This window comes from Pogona vitticeps, chromosome 3 (assembly GCF_051106095.1).
Source record: "Pogona vitticeps strain Pit_001003342236 chromosome 3, PviZW2.1, whole genome shotgun sequence".
Classification (NCBI taxonomy): domain Eukaryota; kingdom Metazoa; phylum Chordata; class Lepidosauria; order Squamata; family Agamidae; genus Pogona; species Pogona vitticeps.
The window spans coordinates 18,190,001-18,211,698 of NC_135785.1; the positions used below are offsets into that span (position 1 = coordinate 18,190,001).

Sequence of the window (21,698 nt, forward strand, 5' to 3'; positions counted from 1 at the left end):
CAATTCAAAGAGGTTAAAAAGCTGGCTCCTTTGGGCACAAACCTGACATTTTATGGAATGTGACCTTAGCTTGGCATTAGCATAGATGCATTATAATATTTTCCACTACCAGGACTAAATACAAAGATCTGCAGTGCTCAAAGCAAGGGAATGGCTGTGAACTTTCCTGTATATTTTACTTAGTTGTGTATCATCTGTTTAAAGAGGATGAATGCTGCTTTGCTCCACCCTGTAGCTGAGGAAGCATATGGGGCCTGATAATAGTTTGAGAATTTATCCCATGTAGGCGGTTACAGTAGCCAGTAGCCAGCAATGAAATCAATGCCTTGTGTTTGCAGATATAACCAAGAACAATGACATTCTCTGCAGCAAGAAAAGGAGAGCCAAACATTATTTTGCTGAAGTGCCAAAGTGTGTTCCCTGTAGAGAAATTAAAAAAGACAGAACAAGCTGTCAAAGATTAAGTCTAATTTCTGAAGCATGCACAAGGCAGACTGATTTGGGAATATATAATTAAAAGTTAGATGTTGGTTTCCATGTGAATTGTTTCAGAGTTGGGTATATTTGTTAACTGCATGTACTTGCTTGGAAATGGCAGCTGCTCTCTGCTACAGAGATGTTTGTTCTCATGAACTCTGGTGTAGCTTCGTTATCTATGGGATTTATTATTATATAAAACTATCAGCATCTCTACAGAAAGATGTTATTTTTAAGACACTGTTAACGGCTGGACTCATTCTTAGCACATTGCCTTTATATTATTCCTGATACCTTCTGATGATAATGGGTGAGTTTTAGATTTAAATGATGCTTTGACTCATCTTCTCATGCACATGCAGATTTTAACTATGCTTATAAGATGTATGAGAAAAAGAAAAGATTAGTAAAATAGAGGATTATTATCAATCACACTGCTAGATCGGTTTGTCAAACTAAGTCTTCTGTGTATTTACACTCTATGCAAGGCTGGTTTTAGCATGCATGCGTATCACTTGATTGCTGTCTCTTTTGCTGCTCAACAGCTGAAACAGGGTGTCCCCTGAATGCAGTGCAACACATTGTGTTAGATGATTTTGGATTATACAGGCATTTTCATCTGTGATGCTAGATTAAATGGTAACTCATTCACTTGTGTTCACTTGATATTGCAATAACCACACGAAGAACGTAAGTTTGTGAACTCATCCTAAGTCCGTTGGAAGTGAAAACACCCCCACAGGCTTCACAGGCTTAGGAATCTGCATAGTCTTGAAACCGCCAGCATAGAAGATTAATTAGATGCTTTGATTTGAAACATCTGGGGATTTATGGAAGAAAAGAATGTAGGCCTCTAGCGCTGTGCCAAATGATTTGGATGGGTGCGAGGGAAGGAGCACTTTCCCTTCCTAATGCAGGAGAAGAGAGATCATGTGCAGTGATACACATGTTGTTACCATACTACCCCAGTTGGAGACCTGGGGGCTGAGGTCTCTTAGAGCCTCTCTATCCCAAACATGGCTTTCTTTGGAACTGCCTGGTCTGCTCGACTGCCTTGTAGATTCCATTGTTTCAAAACTGAATGGGAATTTTTGGCTTCTCTCATCTGATTGGTGTATTGAACCATTGGTGTACAGGAAATGTTTCCTGTCCTGCGTTGATTACCTATAGGGCCTGTGCAAAAAGGCCAGATGACATTGCAGATGTCACACCAGGTGTGACAAGGAATTTTTCATATTCTTCCTTCAGGTCTGGTACAACTGCATCAACATCCCAAATACTTGTTCATTGTAGAGTTGTTTATAGAGGCACCACTGAAGCATCACTAAACTCAATGGGTAGATCCTAATATTACAAGGGATACTGAATGACACCTTGCTGAAGTGCAGCTCAATGTCTTTGATCATCCCTTCTTTTCCTTTCACCTGATTTTTCTGGTTTTAGAAGCTAGGCGGGATCAGGCCTGGTTGCTCCTTGACTGGAAACAAGCAGTGTGTTTGGTAGAAGCTGTAGTTTGGTGGCAGAGCATAGCCCCAGGTTCAATCTCCAGAATCTCTAGGTTTAGTTAGGAAAGTATCCTGCCTGAAACTCTGGACAGCCTCTGACATAACAGTTGACAATACTGGCCCAGATGGATCAGTGGTCTGAGCTGATGTCAGCAGCTTCCTCTGTGTGTATGTTCTCCTCATCTACTGTGTACTGTGACATCTTTTGGGTAAATGGGAGTAACTTCTGGGCCCTAGTCTTGTCTTTAAATTCAGAATAGCTGAGATGGTCAAACCATAAGCTGAGTGAAAGGAGAGAAAAAGTCTCCAAGCATTCGCAGGCCCATGAATTTGGCTTCACTGTCAGACATCGCCACTCCTTGACGAATGAAACGTCTGGCAAGAGCAAGCAGGCAAAGTTTCAGTGTTCAGAAATGTTTGAAAGAATAAATTCCTTCGAACAGTGTCTGTTGTAAACTTAGCATCAGAGACTAAAAACTGTATCTGATTTCCAATCTAGGAGAAGAGGAGACCTGTTAGCAAATAAAATGAGGCAGAAATACGTACCTTGTTGGTTTGGGAGGAGGCTTACTAGAAAAGTTATAGAAATGTATGAAAAGAGAAGACGTTATAGGAGAGGGAACAAGATCCTCCAGTTACAAATAGCAGCTGACACTGCTGTGTGTGTATATATGTGTGTGTCTATAAATATTTGTGTGTTCCCCCTCTTACCCTAAAATACAGTTGGCATATTATAAGACTCCATAAAGTTTTGTAGTTCAGATTGGCAGAGTTTGAAAAATACTGGTGGATTGAAGAAGCAAAGATTCAAGCAAGGGAGCTAGTTATTGAGGGGGAAAAAACACCTTTTCATGTACCTCAGGCAACATGGTTGCCCTGTGCTTGGCAGGGTCCTTCAGACACTTATCCAAATAGTTGTTTGGATTTTGTGCTTGCAACACCACACAGCAGCACACATGGCATCAGACTGGTTGCTTCAGAGGCACTTAGGCAGGTCACTCATTGGGATGTACAGTGGTGCCCCGCATAGCGACGTTAATCCATTCCAGGATTAATGTCACTATCCGGAAACATCGCTATACAGAATGTAAAACCCCATAGGAACGCATTAAACTCCATTTAATGCATTCCTATGGCGCGAAAACTCACCGGTAAGCGAAGATTCCCCATCCGGCCGCCATTTTTGCCACCTCGGTAAGCGAGGGCAGGGCGCGAAAATGCTGTGGGTGGCCATTTTATTCTTCCATTTTGGAACCGCCGATCAGCTGTTTTTAGAACATCGCAATGCGAAGATCGGTAAGTGATTTTCGCCCATTGGAATCATCGCAATGCGATCGCATTAGCGATCGCAAAAAACGCGTCGCTATGCGGATTCATTGTTAAATGATGCGCTCATTAAGCGAGGCACCACTGTAATTGCCTGAAACAATGGATTGTCAAAGTTGGAAAAGAGCAACAAATTATTCATGACTTAATTTATTCTTAATGCAGTTTTACTTTCTCTTATGGAATTTTCGGTGTCATGTGCCAGAACAACATGGTTGTTTTCTGAATCTTAACTGAGAGGATGCAGAAGAAAGTCATTTGATATTGTGGTTAAGAGTGCCAGAATGGTATAATGGACTAGGAATCAGCAGGCCTATATTCAAGTTTCCACTCTGTTATCACATTCATTCTGTGAGCTGGGCCCAGTTAGGTTGATATCATTAGCTGTTTCAGAAGAGGTGCCTTTACATGTTTGCTATTTAAACTTACCTTTACAATAATAAAAATACATTCCTGTATGGCTATTTTTCATTGAAGAAGGATGAACATGTTCAAAACAGACTGGAAATTCTGTTAAGTATACAGTATGGCTCACATACTTTGCCATTTCATTTGCTTTGGGAGGCTGGGAGAGTTAGGGGCATTGTGGGCTAAGCGTGCTGTTATAGAAGTCACCTTAGAGGCTTAGAAGAAGAAGAAAAGTCTGGAAACATTACTTTTTGAGCCATGATTTAAACAAAAGGTTTGGAGACATTACTTTTTGCTGGTGATCCGGTGGGAGGGGGTGACTCTGGGAGCCAAAGTCTTTAAAAGCTACATTTCTAAGCACTGGGAGAATCATAAAATAATAGAAAAGTGAAGTTGGAAGGGGCCTACAAGGCCATCAAGTCCAACCCCCTGCTCAGTGCTGGAATACAACGAAAGCATATCTACCAAGGGATGATCTAAGTTTTTCTTCAATGCTTCCAGTGTTGGAGCACGCACCAACTCCTGAGGTAACTGGTTCCACTGTCGTACTGCTCTAACAGTTAGGAAGTTTTTTCCTGATATTCAATGGAAATCTGGCTTCCTTTAACTTGAGCCCATTGTTGTGTGTCCTGCACTCTGGAATGATTGACAACAAATCTTGCCCCTCCTCTGTAGGACAGCCTTTCAAATATTTGAAAAGTACCATCTTATCACACCTCAGTCTTCTTTTCTCAAGGCTAAACATGTCCAATTCTTCCAGCCTTTCCTCATAAGGCTTGGTTTCCAGCCCCCTGATCATCCTTATTGCCCTCCTCTGAACTTGTTCCAATTTATTAGCATCCTTCTTGAAGTGTGGTGTTCAGCACTGGACACAATACTTAAGGTGAGGCCTAATCAATACTGAATAGAGGGGGACTAGCACCTTGTGGGATTTGGAAACTATACTTATATTAATGCAGCTTAAAATAGCATTTGCCTTTTTTGTAGCTACATCACACTGTTGGCTCATATTTAACTTGTGATCTATGACAATTCAAAGATCCTTCTCGCTCTTAGTTTTGCTGAGCCAGGAAAGCTGTTACATGGACCCTATAATCAGCCAAGGAGGCTATGACAACTAGGCTGCTCAGAGACACATGTAAAAATGGGTCAGGAAAAACATGTTGATTCCTGAAAGCTCCCAGTGAAGCATTATAACTGTGTGAAATCCAGGAAGCATAACCTCTTTAGTTCTCCTAAAAATGTTATTGACTGAAGACTTGAGTTCGGTGGAAGTGTAATGCTGTTTATTCCTCAGCATTATTTTTATTGCTGGATGACTTATCCATAACCTTGAATTTCAAGTTCAGTTGAACAGACAAGGTATTTGTTTAGAGGGCAGAACTATTACAGCCGCTTTCCCCCCTGTTTGAATTGGATAAAATTGTAGCAGATCCTTTACGTCACAGTAGCACCCTAGTGGTTATCGGATTGCATTCGTTTCATGAGATTTCAGTTAACATTATACAGTATATATGGCTTTCTGTAAATAGACCAGTCATACTTATAGTTACATAGAAAATGCCAGGAAATTTGCAATGACATTCCCTGCAGCTCTGTAATTCTACCCATTATTTATACTGGTTTGATTTGATTTTTTAAAAAATAATCTGGTGAAATGAGATGAGGCATAGTATTTTACTAGAAGTTTAACATACCGAATTTTAGAATGGTTTCAATATGAACTGGAATATATTACTAAATGCCTTGTTTCATTTTCAGTTATGTAGCACAAATGAACATGATTAATTGCCCAGTAAAAATGATGGATGACAAAGTGCCTTAAAGCCAAATCATGTGAAAACAACTTAAGGATGATAGAAATGTCCAAAAGGTAGAGAAGAGCAAATGTTGACCCATAGCGAGATGGTGAAGAAACGTACATGTAGGCTAGATATAGGATAAACATTAGGGAAGAAATTACTGACTGTGAGAACCTCCCTATACATATAGTAGAAGCACATAATATGTAAGCAGAACATCCTGTTTGAGTGCTCCCCTGCAAGGGAAAACAGCCAACACTCTCTCTATAGAGAAAGAAAATGTATACCCAGAACATGCTAGTTCCTTGTGTACAAGAAAATTTTATCATCGGCAAGGAACACATGACAGTAGTAGAGAACATGTTTGTATGCAGAGGCTTCAGTGCTGGTGTCTCCGGTTTTAAAAGTGATAAGACTGGGGAAGACCGGTTTTTAAGAGCTTGGAAGACCCATTGCCAGTCTAAATATAAAGCAGCATTAGTGAGGTTGCATTCAAGAGTTTCATGTTGTGATCATAAAAATAAATTTGTATACATTTTTCTCTGTCAGAGACTCTGTGCCACCCTGCAAGGGGGCAGAAATTTTATTTATTTATTTATTGGATTTCTATCCTGCCCTTTTAGACAGAGTCTACTCAGGGCCGGTTCCATTAAACATTATAAACTAAATCAGATAAAACAATTCAAAACAATAATGTTAGAAATGCTCTAGATGGGAAAAACAGAAAATTATAGTAAGAATAAAGTATTGACAGGAGGGAAGACCTGCCTGAAGAGCCAGTTTTTTAATTGGCTCTTAAAAACACCCAGCGAGGGAGCCATGCAGATCACTGATGGAAGGCTATTCCAGAGCCGAGGGGCCACTGCCAAGAAGGCCCGGTTTCTTGTTCTTTCTTTCGGGCCTCCCTCGGCGTTAGGCCCCTCAGCCATCCCTCCTGGCTATGGTGAGTGATTCGGGTAGATCTAGGTGGGAGAAGGCAATCTGCCAGAAATGTGAAGCACAATTTGTTTGTTGTTGTTCTTTAGTAGTTTAGTCATGTCCAACTCTTTGTGACCCCATGGACCAGAGCACGTCAGGCCCTCCTGTCCTCCACTGCCTCCTGGAGTTGGGCCCAATTCATGTTGGTAGCTTAAATCAGTGGTCCCCAACCTTGGGCCTCCAGATGCTCTTGGACTTCAACTCCCAGAAATCCTGGCCAGCAGAGGTGGTGGTGAAGGCTTCTGGGAGTTGTAGTCCAAGAACATCTGGAGGCCCAAGGTTGGGGACCACTGGCTTAAATGACACTGTCCAGCCATCTCATCCTCTGTCGTCCCCTTCTCCTCTTGCCTTCACACTTTCCTAACATCAGGGTCTTTTCCAGGGAGTCTTCTCTTCTCATGAGATGGCCAAAGTATTGGAGCCTCAGCTTCAGGATCTGTCCTTCCAGTGAGCACTCCGGGTTGATTTCCTTTAGAATGGATAGGTTTGTTCTCCTTGCACTCCAGGGACTCTCAAGAGTCTCCTCCAGCACCATAGTTTGTTTAGCCCTTCACTGTTTACCAGGCTAGGTGGGGCTAACAGGAATTGTGGGCTAAAACATCTAAAGGATGAAAGGTTCTCCACTCTTGCTTTATTTAACAGATGCACAACATGTAGATGTAGCTTTTCCAACCACTGTTGAGTAAAACTTCTAAATTCCTGCCTAGCAGTTTCTGGTTGGGGAACGATAGCATGCCAACATCACTAGGAATGATTACATTGGCAACTTTTATTAGTAGTTATTGGATTGGCATCCATGTGGTCTTTCCTTTTCATAAAACAGGAGAGCGCAAAATAAGCTTTGCCACATAATCATACTATAAGCATGTTGCCTGACTCATTCTTTTTCGCTGCTGAATTAAACTTTAACCTTGTAAGAGCTTGCATTTCAAGAACACCCCACATCTTTAATGTTTTTACAGTGTGTGTAAAAATCCAACTGGTATGGCCTCATTTGCATAAACAATGAAAATATAAATCATCTGTGCCAACAAAATCATTTACACTGAGCAACACGTATATACAGAAGTTGCCTAAGTTCTTCACTTTATGTGTTTGGATCAAAACACATTTTAAAAAAAGAGAAAATGTTGTATTTTAGAAAGGTTTAAAAACAAATCCGTGTCTTACCTATATCATTGCCTGGAGCAGCTTGCTCAAAGTGAAAGAGAAGAAAAAATTAAGGTGAACTAGCCACTGTTACTAAGAGTCAATTGACAGAATGTACGGGTCATTAATTTTGTGTCCCTTGTTTTGTCAGTTTGTTTTTGTGAGGCCTGGTAAAGAAAGTAAAACCATTCAAGCTGAAAATTATCTGCTCTGTAGCTTATTTCCCCTCCCAGCATGCACTGACCCAAGGGAGTGGGCTTCAGGTCAATGGGCCTCCATTTCCCCTTTAAACACTCGGATTTTTGCAACTCTGATAGCAGATACCATTTTTTGTTAGCCAAATGTTTAATTTTGCTCATACTTGGCTTTAATCACATGCAGGTTTGTGTCTGCTAATAAGAATGAGGTATTTGCTCAACTATTTTAACTTAATTTTGAAAAAAAAAGGGGAATAAATCTTTTACCATTAAACAGACCTCTCATACAAAACAAGAGTTCATGAAGGAAACTGAAAATGGGTGGTAACTGACTATTTGATTTTATGAATGGCCTTTTTCAAAGCTCTTTGGTGTTACTAACCCCTTGCCACTTTGGATGATGTACCCTCTATCTGTTAATATAATGTTGGCCAATTAAATGTTTGATATATCCATTGGCAGCTTTTCCTACCCTGCCTCTTAAGAGTGTGCATTGTAAGTGAGAATGTTCTGTTGGGTTGTATTGAATGTAAGCTGTACTATGGAGAGAGAGAGAAATTCCAGTAGTATCTCCTAGACTATTTATGGAAAACATTACTTAAGTATTCACCATCCTTTTAATATACTATTTCAATAAACTTACAATGACTTTGTTGAGTAGGTCCATATGATCATCTAGTTTAGGTAGCTCAGCTTTTGAAAATAAGCTGTAAACCTCCTTTCTTGTAGCATCATTTCTGAGAATCCACCCGCCCCACCTTTAAAGGGACAGTTGCTATAACTGCTTCAGCTATGAAGTTCATCTGTTTCCAAAGGGCAATAATTATGGGAATATATGGGAAATAAGATTAAAATAGAGTAAGATAGAACAGGGAAGATAAAGAAGAATTATAGAGGGATAAATGACATTAATAGAAATGTAGCTTTCCTTCTTGAAGTATATCCCCTATTTCCTCCAAGGAGCTTGGAGTGTCATACATGGTTTTCTCCTCTGACAATGAGCAGAATGTGTTTAAAAAAACAGGAGTGCAAACATATGTGCAATTGTAGATGGTGAGATGTTACTTTTTACACATTCTGTTGAGGAAATATTGGGATTCCATCAACACAGAACTTTCTAGAATGGGACCAGCAAGGCACAGCCTCACCCCTCCATGAATTTGTACACCCACATGGACATGCAGGAAGCATACGAGACTGACACTGTTAACACCTGCCTATGCAGGCATCTTGAGTCAGAAAAGATTGGTGGTGCATATTCAGCACATGAAAAAAGGGCAGCCTCATTCAATAAGCTTTTTTAGTTGAGAAGCCGTGCAGCCTCCCAGGTCCTCCATTGGCAGTGGGGCATTGAAAGATCCTATCGGACCAGACACAGAGAGTGGAGACATAGTGCAACTTGGTAGCATCTTTTATTTTAACTATAATACATGCAGAAACATGAAATAATATAGATCCATTTGCCTTTTTTCCTCTGCTATGCCATCACCTAATAGCAGTCCAAGTCCAGGGAAGTGGTTCCCTTCCCTCTGGGATTTCACTTCAGCAGAGTGATTCGGGTAGATCTAGGTGGGAGAAGGCAATCTGCCAGAAATGTGAAGCACAATTTGTTTGTTGTTGTTCTTTAGTAGTTTAGTCATGTCCAACTCTTTGTGACCCCATGGACCAGAGCACGCCAGGCCCTCCTGTCCTCCACTCGCTATCTCTCAATACAATGGTAGGGTTAAAAAAGAGAGAGAGGAGACACCAATATAACACTTCTTTCTTTACAGTTCAAAGCAGGAAATGTCTCTCTTTCTAGTCGTCTTTCACTCACAAGGGAGATGGGGAAGGCTGTCTCCATCTGAGCAAAGTATTCCTGTTTTTCCCCCTAGGCATCTTTTTACCCTTCAAATAATCCCAAGATGTGAAACTCTCTTTCTCGAACTGCAAGGGGCTTCTGAGCAATGTATTCCCCCCCTTTTTTTGGGGGGTAGCATCTGCTTTGATGTATCGATATGCCTTTTAAAAGAAAAATTTTTTAAAGGGCACAAGCGCACTGGCCAAAAAATGGCCAAATGGCCACACCACACAGAAACTCAGTCCCTTTGCAACGGAAATTGACAGCATCATTCAACATACTGAAACTGTAAGGAATGAAGAGATTCATCATTGATACAATTTAAAACCACCTCTCAGTGAAGTGGAAATAAAGCGCTGACAGGGAAAATCTTGGCTGTGCGTTGTGTATTTGGATCCTCATTCCTTAGTACTTTTCTGATGTTGGCATCTTCTTTTAGAAATCAAACTGCTGTTCTGATAGAAAGCAGCTGAAACTTTTTTATTAAATGATCACTCCACATATAATTTCTTTTTTCTATTAAAGATATAGCTAGTAAAGACAAAGCAGTCGAAAGATGAGATGCCTTCGATTTTGATTTTTCTGTATCAAGTAGACTGTATCAGTCTAGTATTTCCAAGTCCTTAGAAGCTGACCAATAATTTCCATAGCTGCAGACCAGAATCAGTCTAATAATCTTCCTGCAAGATTTCAAAGATAAAATGTGAAGCTTGCTACATCATTATATTGAATTACCCAACTGATCAATAAATGCAATACTTGGATGACTAAATTCCTTATTTTGTTTTTCAGCCCACAACAATCTTTTTAATCACTGGGCTGATTGTCAGAAATGGGTGTAGATGGCCCAATATTATTGTTAGGGCCTAGGGCCAACACCATTAATAAACAGAAAAGTGACATAATGTCTTTCTTAAAATGAGACAGCTTAATGCAAAGCACAACAGAAATAAGAGGAACACTTGGAGAACAGAAATGGAAATGTTTGGATAATGTGAATCTAGTATATATTCTTGTCCTTTTATTCATATGTTGAACTCATGGATTAAAAGAGTCGCAGGAGTGTAATCATCTTAAGAAAAATGATTACTGTAGACTCATTATTATTTATTTTCAACATATGTTTGAATGTAATGAGCAATCAGTTCAATAGCATTTCTTTAAAATGATGTAAAAATGGTTCCTATGAAATGTCAAATGCACATGGATTTGGGCTGGCCGAGAACTGTACCAAGTGTCTTGTGGTCAGTGTACTAACACTGCTAGTGACAAGACTCTTGGCATTGCAGCCAGAAGATGGGACACTATTGCTTGCCTAGAATTTGGACCATCTCTCCCTCTTGCCTCTCACAATACATTGTTGAATGCTCCAGACGTGACCTGGCTATAAATACGTTGTCATTGTTTGGATTGTATAAGTACATTGGCCTCAACTACTTTATTCATTCACATACACACAAACACCGCCACTCAGAAATTTAGATTTTTCTTTCTTTTCTTTGCGACTGGTCCATTTCCGGTTAGGGTAGATAGCGTACATGTTGCCAAAAGATAGGACAACAAGTACTATGTATTTCCATGAGATATGCATACATGAATATATGTGTATAGCTGCGAATTTAGAAAGAATGGTGCTGTAAACAGAATAAGAGCAGTTCTCGCTATAGGTAATCTGTGTAACTACTTAAGAGTCCTGATATGATTAAGAACTTCAAGGCCTCTGTCCTCCATTCTTCCAGATATGGGAGAGACAGAGCTTGAGGTAGTAGATGCTTTCAAATACATGGCTGCAATTTGTAAAACATAATTCAGAGCCTCCCAACTATTTTTCAACTCTCTGGTATACTGCCTATTTACTTCCTTAGCATCCTTCCCCATGAAATTCTTGGTTTTGATTCTGGCTGACATCTTATTCTCATCTCTGTCTTGGCCCTACTGCGCCATTGCTCCATTTGGATAAGATCCCATTTCTGCTCAGGATCTGCCTTCATATACCTGTCTGCTATATTCCACTGCTGAAATTATCCGTGACATGCTATACAGCCCCTCTCTTTGTAGCTACAGGCATTTTTTATTGTCTAATTTTATACTGATGTAGCTTAATATTTATTTTGAAGAGGCTGAAACAATACATTAAATCACTTTCATGGGCCTTTAAAGCAACAACTAACCCCCCCCCCCTTAAAAACCTGGCAGTTTCTGAATTCCAAGCAAAGATAACATTTTCATATAAACACAGCTTCCTGTTTTTTTACAGATCAAACTCAGACCTTTTCCCTTATGAAACAGATTAAGTTTTAAAAATACTATATTTTAAGCCTGTGTTGTTGCTTGTTATCTAGAAATCAACTGCAGTGTCTTAATGAAGAATGTTCCATGCGCTGCCTCCCACCCCATTTTATATAGGGAAAAAAACTTGGCAAAGAAGTTGAAGGTACCAAATTGAGAAGGCGGAACAATGAGCTTTCCCTTCCTTCTTATTGATACCTTAAATTTAACATATTCCATCTGTCTGCTCCCAATAATTAAGAGCTACTTCAAAAAAAAACAAAAAAAAAAAAACGGTAAAGGTAATGATCTCCATACAGAACAAATTATTTCAAGCATGTAACAAGACATGCAGGTATTTTGATGGACTATGGTGAGGATTTTGGAATTCAGCAAAAAAAAAAAAAATCTAAACCAATTGATAGGAATCCATCAGGTAAGTCTGGTGCATGGGTCTTCAATATAAAGTAGTAGCGCCACCCGGGAGTGTGTGTGTATGTGATACTGCCTTAATTGAGATTCATGCATAATGTCAGGAAGTAGAGGGCTGTGATTTTAGGAAAATAAAACAAATTATTGAAGACACCCTTTCCCCTCTAGGAAGTGAGTTTCTCTTTCAAAATGTGCTAGTTTCCTGTTTGCAGCAAAGTCTCTTTATTCAAAGAATCATAGAATTTTAGAAGTGGGACCCCAAGAGCCCTTGAGACCAGCAGACACTGGAAATCCACTGTTAAACCAATCTTGACAGGTAGCCATTCAACCTCTGCTTTAAAACCCTCCAGTGAAGGAGAATCCACCGCTTTCCAAGGCAGTCTGTTCCATTGTTGAAATCTGTTACTGTGATCAAGATCTTTCTAATGTTTTGTCCAAATCACCTTTCTTTTAATTTGGATCTACAGTGGGGTCTCGACTTACGAACCGCTCTCATAGGAATATATTGACTCGACTTACGAACTTAGATTCGAGTTACGAACTCTTTTTTTTCCTTTTTTTTTAAGCTAAGTCATCTTAGGTTAAAAGGAAAAAAATATCCCCCTCTAGTGGCAGAAGGAGGAATAGCAGCTTCCCATTAGTTTCTATGGACGAAAAGAGCAGATACGGATTAAATGGTTTTCAATGCATTCCTATGGGAAATGCAGATTCAACTTAAGAACTTTTCGACCTGAGAACTGCCTTCCAATACGGATTAAGTTCGTAAGTCGAGACCCCACTGTATTAGTTCAAGTCCTACCCATGGAAGCTGGACAAAACAAGCTTGATCCATCTTCTGCATTTTCGAAGACTTCTCTTATGTCACCTCTCAGTCTTCTCTTCTGTAGCCTAAACATGCCTGCTTTTATCAGCTGTTCTTCTCAGCTGATCATCCTAATCACCTTCCTGTGGAATGTTCTCACTTCTCATTCTCCTTGTTAAATTCTGGTGCTCAGAACTAGGCACAGTGTTATACGTGAAGTCGGACCGAAGCAAAGTGGTATTATTACTTCCCTTAATCTTGATGCTATGCTTTTATTGATGTAGTCTAATATAGCATTGGGCTGGTTTAGCACTTCATCACATTACTATTTAGCTTGTGATCTACAAAGATCCTTTTCACAAGTGCTGTTGCAGAACCAGCTGTCTCCCATGCTAAATCTCAGTTTTTCCATCCAATTCAAGACTTTTTTCTTCTTAAAACCCATTTTGTTTCTTTAAGCCCAGTTGTTCAAGCTATCAAGGTTCTCTTGAATTCTGATTCTGTCTTCTGATGTATTAGCATCCAGGGAGGCCTTTCTCTCTGTCCCATCACTCTCACAGGTGCGCTTGATGTGTTGTACTGCTTTTACTTACTACTTTTAATATAATATTTGTTTAATTTAAAAAATATTTACATACTATTTTTAGCTTTTGAACACAGTCTTTTTAATGATATAAGCTGCCCTGGGTCCTATTTCAGGAGAAAGATGGGATAAAAATATTTTAAATAAATAGATAAGATTAGCTAGTCCTTCAAGTTTGATCTCATCTGCAAATTCAATGAGCATCCCCTTCACCCCCTCATCCAGGTTACCCTTATACAGCTAAAGAGATGTGGTTAATCTGTCATACCAAGACCTCTTTTGTTTGGATGGCAGGAAAAGCACTGAAACCATCATTGCAGAACCCACTTCTTTTACAAGAACATTTGCTCTGTCTGGAAGAGGATACTCTTAGATAACCTTAAGACATGCTTGTGTATGCCATCTCTGCCTCTTTGGTGGAAAGGTGGGTTACAGATAGATATTTCTTTTTCATAGAGCTGTAAAATCTTGGTACTGCTCTGAACGTCATTTATTTGCAAGCACAGAAGGTGTGCAAATTGGTGTACCCACAGAAAATATATGTATTGCTTGCCCATGCATGGATATCAGTTACAGTAAAAGCAGAATCGATAATAATATGAGTAATAATGAATTCTGGAATCCTCAAACTGACACCATGTATTCATGCTCCATAGACATTTTTATAAGTCAGTAAAGGTTTGGCAGAGTCGCCTCCAAATTCAAGTTTGTAGGTCTGCGGAAGGTGGTTAAGACAATCTAATCTAGCACCCTGCTATAAAGCATTCCTATGTCACTCAACTATACAGTGTGCCACAAGCAGACATGTACAGTGGGGTCTCGACTTACGAACGGCTCGACATACGAACGTTTCGACTTACGAACCGCTCTCATAGGAATATATCGACTCAACTTACGAACTTAGATTCGAGTTACGAACTCTTTTTTTTTCATTTTTTTTAAAGCTAAGTCATCTTAGGTTAAAAGGAAAAAAGAAAAAATATCCCCCTCTAGTGGCAGAAGGCGGAATAGCAGCTTCCCATTAGTTTCTATGGACGAAAAGAGCAAATACAGATTAAATGGTTTTCAATGCATTCCTATGGGAAATGCAGATTCGACTTAAGAACTTTTCGACCTGAGAACTGCCTTCCAATATGGATTAAGTTTGTAAGTCGAGACCCCACTGTACAGTGGTACCTCGACTTACGAACTTAAATCCGTATTAGAATGGTGTTTGTAAGTCAAAATGTTCGTCAAAGCACCATTTCCCATTGAAATGCATGGGAAGGGGATTAATCCATTCCAGCATTTCAAAAAAATACCAAAAATAAAAATAAAACTAAACAGAGGAAGACCCACACTGGAAATCAATCAATCAATCAATCAATCAATCAATCAATCAATCAATCAATCAATCAATCAATCAATCAATCAATCAATCAATCAATCAAATCCAAAAACAAAACAACACAGCACAGAAACATAACCCCCACAGTCCAAACCCACCCTCTAAAACCCACCCAGAGCAGTTTTTTAAAAAGGAAAAAGCAACAACTTACCAGTCCGAAGCCTCCAAAGCCTCCCGGGCTTCCACTGCTGCTGTGACTGCCACCGGCAAGGATGCTTCAGCCGCTCGCCTCCCAGCTCGCCTTCCACTTGCTCCGCACCACCCTACATGGGCCGATGGCGGGAAATTCAAATGGTGGAGGGTGGCGAGGAGCGAGCCGGGAGGCGAGCGGCCAAAGAAACCCGGCCATCTCAAGCCTCCCCGTGCTGGGTCACCTTAAGCCTCCTGACTCTGGGCTACCCAGACTAATAATGAAAATGGGACTTGTAGTTGTTTAGACGTTAAGTTGTGTCCGACTCTTCATGACCCCGTGGACAAGAGCACACCAGGCCCTCGTGTCTTCCACTGCCTCCGGAGTAGGGTCAAATTCATGCTGGTAGCTTCAGTGACACTGTCCAACCATCTCATCCTCTATCGTTCCCTTCTCCTCTTGACTTCACACTTTCCCAAATCAGGGTCTTTTCCAGGGAGTCTTCTCTTCTCATGAGATGGCCAAAGTATTGGAGCCTCAGCTCCAGGATTTGTCCTTCCAGTGAGCATTCAGGGTTGATTTCCTTTAAAATGGATAGGTTTGTTCTACTTGCAGTCCAGGGGACTCTCAAGAGCCTCCTCCAGCACCACAATTCAAAAGCATCAATTCTTCGGCGGTCAGCCTTCTTTATGGTGCAGCTCTCACTTCCATACATTGCTAATGGAAAAACCATAGCTTTGACTATGCGGACCTATAGAACTGAAATCAAGAACCATCAACCATTTTAATCCAATGAATTAAATGTATTTGCAGGTTTCTGATGAGAATACGTGTGATATGGGACAGTATAAGCCACTTCCATTTAGTATTTTGAAAAGAGAGTCCAAACAATTATATGGATCAGTCCAGTTATACTATTTGCTTTGGACATTGCCTCTATTAAAAGTTAAAACAGAGTTTCAAAAATAATAAAATAAAACTAATCCTGCAATAAAGAAATACATATGTACAAAGAAGCCTCACAAAATAATAAGAACCCCCATTGGTTGACTCAACAGACATTGTAATTAGAAGCTATAGCAACTGACAATCCATCACAAGCCACTTATTTTCTTCAATACATAGTGAAAAGCCTGTGGTTTTCAGTGTTTAGATAAGAGTAACAACAACTTGATCCTTTGGGCTGATTAGTACAATTGGAGGAGTGAAGACTCATCCGATCTTCCAGTGATTTTTCTACAAAGCAGTGCAAGGTGATTACAACTGGAGCCGATAATTTATTGAACCCCATGTTGTATCGCTGACCCTTCTCTACTTCTTTTTTTTTCATTATATCACGCCTCATCTGTAATTAATAATGTGGGGTTAAGAAATGAACCCTTCACCTTTTATTTTTCCTTCAATATCACAGAGAATAGAACTGTGAATCTGTCCAGGTGACACTGTTAATTCGCTTTAATTTTATTTTTTTAAATAACAACCCTAGTATTCTAGCTGATTGCCATTACTTCTGGACCATGCTCGTCTTCGGCCATGATGATGGAGAACACTCTCACTTGCTAAAGCTGAAGGATGTACAGCTTTATAGGTAATATGATCAGTGTCTTTCAAACATTGTTTATTGGTTATATCCAAAGTGTCAACAAGTTGAAATGCGAATACTGCTCCATTGCACTTTGTTTTGTAAGCCACCCAGAGTAGTGGTTTGTCACTAGTTGGGTGGGATTGAAGTAGAATAAATAAAGAGATGAACGAAATACTGCATGGTTACTTTTTGATTTTAAACCTGGGTCCATTCATACTCAAAACCAGGCTGACATTTGTGAAAATGTCTGAAAACAATCTACCCAGCAACTTCATTCTGAGGAGCAGTTGGTTTTGATTTTGGATACTAACCTTTCTGCCTCAAGGATTTTTATCTGCCATTAGAAATTATCCTTCCTTTGTTTACAGAGAATTGATCCAGGCTGAACTTGTTAAAGTCAAAACAAACAACTTCATTCTTGATGACATGTTTGTGTGCTTAGTCACAGGCCTTTATATATTCGATCCTGCAAATGGCACAATTTATGCAGTGACATGTTAGGAACCTAAATCTTTCTCCAACCCTTGCCCTAGTAAAAAAAATTAAGAAGGTAGAGCTGCTTAGGAGGTTTGCAGGGACACCCTCTAACCTCCCACTGTTTGGGTTGCAGGAGTCTTACAAAATTTAGTGGCTGAGAACGAGAACAAAGATCCATAGTCAAGTTGGGGTTGGGAGGTGGATTAGGTTGCCTGTAGTTGGACGGCTGTTTGGGACAGGTAAGCACAGTGGGGTGTACGATAATGAGGTGCATGGCAAATGTGATGCACAGATGTTAAGCCAACTGTAGCTACGATTCCAAGAGTTGTGCATGCCACAACCTCATGCCTTCGGGCTATGTCTACAGCAAAACATTTGGAGCAGTAAACTACAGCAACATTAGGTTCAAATTAATCTATTACTCCCGAGCTGTGAAAACGTTGGTTGCTTGTTTCGGAGTTACATTGCCTGTGGGCAAAATATTTGAGGTAGATTTGAATGCACACTCATGGTTTGTAGAGCGGATTAAGAGCAGAAAGGGGGAGGGAAATTAGAATGGTTAGGAGCACCAGGAAGGTGCTCATTTCTGCTTAAAGCCTTGGGAAGATATTATATACCTTCTGCAGGCAAGGTTGGTATCAACTACCTAGTGGGACTGAAATGTCCTACATCAAAACAAAAGGACATTTGCAGAATTATTGTAAATACTTTAGAAACAATCGATGAAAGTCTTTCCAAAAGATTTGGACATATTAATGCTATCTTCCTGACACACTGGGTTCTAAACACACCTGCAGTATTAATTGATGTTATTCAGGGGGAGGGTAAAAAGAAACATTTTGGAAGTCCACCATATGTAAGTTCTAAAGACTGTTCCATGGATTACATAGCAAATCCAATAGGTTTATCATTAAGGTGTACATTTGACAAATAGCCATGTCCAATCCCTGCTTTCTTAAGGATGGATCTGTACAATACTGTTTTCACACACCTGTCGGTAGCATTTGTCTCCTGCGTTACAGTATTTGCTTTAAAAATTCATGGGTATACAGCTTTAAAAAATGGAATGGGTGTAATGAACCTAAAATGTTTTGAAGTGCTTTTAATAACTGAAGTTGTTTTAGTTTGAAGTATCTGACATAAGTTCAGATCCCACACTATACTTAAACATGGAGATTCCTGTTAATATCCTTGTCTTCATCTGTTCCTGTTGCACTTGCATCTTGCTCAACTCAGATCTAAGATTGGAGCTTGGGGCAGGGAGCAGGTGGCACTGTATACGTCTTATGTTGGACCCTTTCATTCTCTATGAAGGACGTAGCACGGCAGAAAACTCCCTACATTAAAGTTAAGAAGGAAACAATTTCTGCCGTCCAGAAAACTAGCACAGCAAGTTTTCCCCTATGTTTTATATAGGCAAGAAAGCATCTGTATTAGAAGTACTGTATTCTTATGGTCTCCAATAGCAATCTCAAGTGGTGCTTTCCAACAAAAGCTCTCTCTCTCTCTCTCTCTCTCTCTCTGAGTGTATGTATGTATGTATGTATGTATGTATGTATGTATGTATGTATGTATGTATGTATGTATGTATGTATGTATGTATGTATGTATGTATGTATGTATGTATGTATGTATGTATGTATGTATACTGCATACCCTGAGTCGTATTCTGCACTTAGTGCAGAATACGACTCAGGACAGTTAAAAACATACAGTATTTCCATAATTCCCAGCAACCCAAAAAGAACATGGACTCACACATTAAATTAAATTAAAAAAAATCTCAGAATCTACGAATAAAACAACTAATGATGACAGAAGGGTGAATAAAATTAAATCCTGCAGTTACCTCCGGGGAGGATTCACTAAACATTTTTGTCTTCAGCAATCATTTAAATGTATTCAAGGAAGTGGCCTGACAAACAACGTTCCCTCTAAACTGTGTGGGTGCATGGCTGTGCAGCACTGAATTGGTGCTGCATACCCGCAGTTAGTGTTGCTGCTCATTTGCTGCCAGTTGTGGCTAGAACCTTGCGTGTGTTGTGTTGGGTTCATCCTTGGTGCTGGTGGAAAATTAGAGGGAACATTGCTGACCAACCTCCAGGGGGAGCCTGTTTCATAAACATGGGGCCACAGTCGAGAAGGCTCCGTTTCTAGTAACTGCCTTCCATACTTTTCTAGGAGTGTCCACCTGTAGTAACAAGGCTTGAGAAGATTGTGCTGGCTAAGCAGACGAGCTAGAACTGGGAATATATCTTCAAACGTCTATCACTGTGTTCAAGTACTATGTATTTTTTGCTGATCATGTTGCTCAATTCTGACTGGGCATTTTCAAGGCTTTAAGAATGGAAAATGAGTATTGCAAGTGCCTGGATGGAAATAGTGAAAATATACTTTCAGTGCCACAGTACTGCAAGCAGAATGCCTAGTTTTGTAATATAGTTACAATTGACACAGAAGCAAGAAACTGAGAGTCCCCCCCCCCCCGCCCCAATTCTTTTAGGAACCCTGTCAGGCCTTTTGAAATGTATCTTTATGTATATCTTCAAGACTAGTTTTTAAGATACTAAAGATCCCTGTCAATTAAATAAACGTTATTCAATCAACCAGAACTGTTTGGAACTATCTACAAAGGGAGAAAAATATATATAGGTTACAATATTGTAGCTTTCTTATAAAAACATTTAATTGAAATGCCTAAGAGCTGCCCAGCACAAAAGTCAATAAAAAAACCTTGAATAGAGTTTATAGCGGTTGTCTATGTACATAATTAAATCCTTCAGGCACTTTAAAACTCGGCAGAATAAATGGTTATGCAAGAATGGCCTGCTGAGAGAAGAAATGCTTGTATCAGCTTTAACCAGCTGGTTTATGCTTGGCGTTTTTCTGTGTTGGAATGAGAAAGCTATTAGGACACTGGGAGACTGCAAGCCACATACAAATCATCTTTGTTACTGACACTTTGGGGAGTATTTTATGGTGGCTGTCAAGATCAATACAGGACCTGGTTTCTGCTTGCAAAAGTCAACCATCATTATTTCAAGAAGAGTTGTTAGTGACAAAGACAACATCTATTGCCGAATACTGTGAAGGGCCTTGTTCTGTTTTAAGCATCTCTTGCTCTGATGGAAAGTTAAAATTTGAGATAGGATATGCCTGCCTAAGAATTCTGGGTCTGACAGTTTAGCAAAGGTTAATTGCTCAAAATGTTCTATTGCTGTAATAAAAGTTAAAAAAGAAAAGAGGATTGTACTTAGATTGGGTTTCACTGTTCTTTGGGGAATAGAGTCTGAGATGGTAGAATTGTTTTGGGGGGGGCAGAGGAAGTAATTCTTTAAAAAAAAAGAAATGCTTAATTAATGTCCCCAATAGGAAAATTATAGGGTTTGCTTCTTTTGCTGGCCCTCAAAGTTATGATAAATGATAGCACACGGAAAAGATAACCTACCATGAGAGTAGGATCACCAAGGCCAAATACTAAAACTCCCAGCTGACTGCCCCATACAGTGCAGCCTCTGTTCGTGTTTATTTTTTCTGCTCACTCTTGGTTTCGTCAATCAGTATGATAGACGATAACTCCTGACTACAGCAGCCTGCGTCCTGCTCTCTCACGGTGGGTAGCATGTTGTGGTTGGCGCCGTGCAGTCGGAGGATCACCCGCATCTGAAGCATGGGGGGATGAGGTACGGAACAGTCTTCCAGCAACCAGATCCTTGGAGAATAGAAGGCAGTGGTGTTATCAGCACCAAGTGGGTTTGCCAAGAAAATGACCACACATTAGTAGCTTTGTTTGGGTAGAGTCTGGGAAGAGCCGGCTCACAAAATTGAGACACTCTGTTAAATCATCCTAGTTTGAAGTGTTAAAAGACAGCTTGTTCCCAACCCCCCCTTCCCCCATTTATGCTTATTGCCAAAGGCAATTCCATCACAAGATTCCAAGACCAGGATAGATCTTTTTACCCTCTTAAAGTTCAATCATATACTATTATTGTCTGTACAAAATAGCGATGCATTTACATATCCTCTGCTAATTTCTAACTGGCAACTTGTACTATTCCTGTTACCAGAAGAGTTGACTGGGAAGGGAAAAAAAGTGTTCTTAAAAGGATTTGGTAAAAACAACATAATGCAGTACTTGAGTTAGCTGGTGACATATGAAATGCTCTTCAGTAAGCCAACAGCTCATCAGATAGAAGGAATTTCCTGAAGAGCCTTTGCGGTGTAACCAATGTTCCTTATCTATGTGAGTCTGTGTGCCTGAAAGTATATTTCTTGTTTTTTTTTTTTAGTTTTGCTCTCCATCCACTAACTAGCAAAAGAACAGAAATGAGTACTATTGATCAGCTAAAAAA

The 21,698-nt window shown here is 39.9% G+C and overlaps 1 protein-coding gene across 10 annotated transcripts in view; it reads left to right on the plus strand.

Moving 5' to 3' along the window:
- MECOM (MDS1 and EVI1 complex locus) overlaps positions 1–21,698 on the plus strand; it is a 635,199-nt gene that overhangs the window by 402,629 nt on the left and 210,872 nt on the right. The window lies entirely within an intron of this gene.